Source organism: Sciurus carolinensis, chromosome 12 (genome assembly GCF_902686445.1).
Source record: "Sciurus carolinensis chromosome 12, mSciCar1.2, whole genome shotgun sequence".
Lineage (NCBI taxonomy): Eukaryota > Metazoa > Chordata > Mammalia > Rodentia > Sciuridae > Sciurus > Sciurus carolinensis.
This window is the reverse complement of record NC_062224.1, coordinates 93,681,048-93,685,020: the sequence shown is the minus strand read 5'-3', so window position 1 is coordinate 93,685,020 and position 3,973 is coordinate 93,681,048. Positions and strand designations below refer to the sequence as shown.

At 36.6% G+C, this 3,973-nt stretch overlaps 1 pseudogene; it reads right to left on the bottom strand.

Moving 5' to 3' along the window:
* Positions 1–1,259: 1,259 nt before the first annotated feature.
* LOC124961106 (cytochrome c oxidase subunit 7C, mitochondrial-like) lies at positions 1,260–1,451 on the bottom strand (annotated as a pseudogene).
* Between the last annotated feature and the right edge of the window lie 2,522 nt (positions 1,452–3,973).

The following is a 3,973-nucleotide window of genomic DNA, read 5'->3' as shown; positions in this document are numbered from 1 at the left end:
ACAGAATGCACTTTCTTTAAATATCCCAATCATGTGAGACTTAAAACTGATGGGTATTTCAAAAGTTATGAAGGATATAGCTTATTATAGAAAAGAATTCCAAAATATTGACAAGCCAGAAAGGAAAAAAAAAAAAAAATCCATCTAGTGGCAATCAGTGTTAAACTTGATTGATATTCTCCTAAAGTTACTTAGAAATTTAATATTTCTGGAGTATAATCTTTTTTTTATGAAAAAAAAATTTAATGGTTTAAAAACAGAGCAGCACTCTCACCCAAATATCTGAAGGTCAAATAAGACCACCAGTATTTTTACAGTATTTTTCTAATACCAATGGTTTTGGAATAGTGAACAAATCCAGATTAAAATCTTTAGTAGCTAATTACTTTCCCCTGTCTACTACAAAGCTATAGAACCTAAGTCACTACATTTGAAATGGTAAGCAGCATTTCATTATTTGTAAAGTGGACTCACTGATGAAACTACTAATCAGTCATCTTACCTCATATCGAAGATATATTATAAAGCTCCTGAGTAATTTAGAAATACATCCTTTATTATGCCTTATATGCTGTTACATTCCATTGAAGTATTTTACTTTTATTCAAACAGGACTAATTATTGTCAGCAGTACAATTATCAAGACTAAAATTTGTTTTAAGTTTTAGGTCTAGGAAAAAAAATATGAAGCTCTCAAATACCTAACCAATCAGAACTTTAATCTGTATGCACTACTGGTTTTTCTCATTATTAATTATAACTAATGGAAAAAAAACAATTAAAATTATTATAGGATCATCAAAGTCAAATTTTGATTACACTTTTATGACAAATAACCAAGGTGGCCCTTCCCTGGGATTAAAAAAAAAAAAAAAAAAAACAACCTAATAATTTAAGGGTATGAAACAAGGATTTTTTGTGTGTGTGGTGTTAGGGATCAAACCCACGGGCCTCACATGGCAGGCAAGCACTCTTCCATTGAGCCATATCCCCAGACTAAAACAAGCTATCATATATAGTTCTGGACTTAAACAAAAACAAACAAACAAACAAAAAACTTGGGAATTATTCAAATAAAATAAGCCCACACTCAATTATCTCATTTCTTATTTCAGAGAAGATGCATTGAGCATTCATGTCATTAGTTTATTTACAAACATATCCAGTATGCTATGAATCCAAGAGTTTGATTCACTTTTCAGAGACTGCACCTCTTAAAACATTCTTCATATCTGTTAAATGGAGGAATCACAATGTCCCTATTTCTTAAGCAGTTGGTATCTTACTATAAAGAAAGGTGCAGCAAAATCTGATCCAAAGAATAAGGTCATCATAATCAGTAAGCGCCACTTGTTTTCCACTGAAAATGGCAAATTCTTCCCCGGGGCCCTCCTCTAGTGGCTCCGACTGACCACCAAAGTCGTGAACCTCCGAATGCTCTGTTCCAACATGGCGCTGCTGGGGCCTCTGAGAAGAGCCCTCTGGAGTATAATCTTAACTTCTGACACTCTCTCAGGATTTTTTGGGATCTGTTATAATAATGACAACTATTTATTTTAATCTTCTCTTTAAAATGACTTCTTCCTAGCTTTCCAAATCCCAGAGAATTCCTTCTGCCATACTGAAGAACTGGGATGCTTATAGGGGAAATGGAAAACTGGAGGAACCAGGGGAGGCTGGACCGTGTCCATCAGTGAAACAGGGAGGGAAATGGGACCACTAAGAGCCAGAGTAGGAGGAGGGATTTTGAAGCAACAGAAGAGTCTGAAAATGCAAGAAACGCAGAGAGGAGAGGAATAAGTTGCACCAGTGTGGCCAAGGGTTTAAAATTCGATGCTCTCTGAAGTACTTTGAGGTGTGTAAGTATAACCGAACAAGTTTTCTATATCCTAGTGTCTATTATTAGACTTCAGTGGCTTGGACATTTCTCCACACGAAGCCCCCTCAGCTGCATTTAGGTTATATTGAAGTAATTCCTATGACGGGTCCTGGTAATGATGATCTTTGGTAGCAGTATCATAATTTGTGTAAAATTTGTCATTGAATTCTGAAACACTTTGAGTGTCCAATGATAATATGAAAGTGATTCTTTTTTTCTCACTGACTTCTTTGACATGAACATTGTTAAATGCAGATAAGCAAAACTGGTTTTTGTGAGAAAATGTTGAACAATTAATAGGGGGTAGGAGAGGATTGTTTCTGTATATTTTGCTGTATTTTACATGTAATTCGGCCACAAATTATGCAGCCTAATTTGGATACATAAAAGGTATGAAAGGAGTAAAGTTGGGAATATGACTATTACAATTCTGTAATTTTTCTGATTTCTTAAGGCCTTTGGGTCCTATATTTCTTAGGCACTGAAAAATTCTGCCTCTTGAGTGGTTCTATGGGAAGGTCTGGGCTTCAGGCCAGGCACCTGCAGATCTGGCTCATACACAACAGAAATACAGGCAATTTATCTCTGGTACTTTCCTGTTCAGTGTCCCTAGTTCTTGCTGTGCCTCAACCATCAAGGATTATCCTGCCATTTGTAAGTTGTCCTTATGTCCCAGTGGAGGTTCATGAACATGACCTTTCCTATAGCAATAAATTTTTTGGTAGGAGACCCTTAAAAGACTGAAAAGCCTTGACTAAGAAGCTTCTTTCTTTGATCCACTGGTTCATTGGTTCATTGGTTCGTTCACTCCATTCCTCTATGACAGGTAGTTATAACAGCGAGTTAGTACTTTCCAAGCACTTACCAAAACCTAGGAAATATTTTAGGCACCACACATATATTACAAACTCATTTCACCTTTGCAACAATTCTTTAACAAAGGAACTTTTTTAAAGAAATTGAACCCAGATTTGCTTAAACACCGAGCCACATTCCCAGCCGTTTTTAAAATATTTTATTTAGAGACAGGGTCTCACTGAGTTGCTAATGGCCTCACTAAGATGCTGAGCTTGAACTTGAACTCATGATCCTCTTGCCTTAGCCTCCCGAGTTGCTGGGATTACAGGCATGTGCCACCACATCCGGCTAACAAAGGAACTATTATCATTTTCTAGATGAGCTAACAGAAAAGAACATCAGGTACCATAGCAAGTGACCCATCCTGGGCTGGACAGGCAGCCTGACTCCAGAGGTGTTCACTTCCTGCTTATATCAGGAAGTGGGAGAGCGACTGAGGATACAAAGATGAGTGAGACACTGTCCTCTGAAGCTGCAAGCCCTTTTATGAGTCCCTGTCTTTCTTGGGAGGCAGCATCTCAAAGTGATTTTTTGGGGGATGTTGAAAGGGCAGAAGTCAGGAGATGATTAACTATGTCTCCATTGACACCATAAAGATAACTCAGGGGGAGCTTTGTTTGAAGGGTACTTTTATGTAGTGCAAAAATCCTAGGACTTAAAATCCTAGTTTCATATCTGCTTTTCCAGCTTTTCTAAAAATATTTATCAGTGACACATGTGTCAGATGCAAAGTTTAGTTTTCAGCATTGTTTCCTATAAATCCTTTCAAATAACTACTTTTGAATTTGTGGTAAAACTTTTGAAGTCAATATTTCTCAGATGCTTATGAAGCAAACTATTAAAATTGCTGCAATCAGACCAATATCTATGAAGATCAAGGTTCAATGCACTTATTACTCCAGTATTGAACTTTTTTGCCTCTGGCAACCATTTTCCAGAATATATTTGTAGATGTGTGTGAAAAACTTTTTGTGGATGCTATTCCTTCACTTTCATGCTCTTGGTCTATGAAAGAAACTAGTATGATGCAATCGGTTGACAACAGTGGTTCTCAGCCCTGACTACATGGATTAGACACCCAAAGAACTTTAAAAATAATAGCATTGCTGGGACATTCATGGGGTTTCTGATTGAATCTGGTGGAGTGCCCTTAAATCAGAAAAATTTAAAATACTGCAGGGAATATAAATATGTTGAACACTACTGGATTAGATTGTAAAATGATTCCATTTTTTT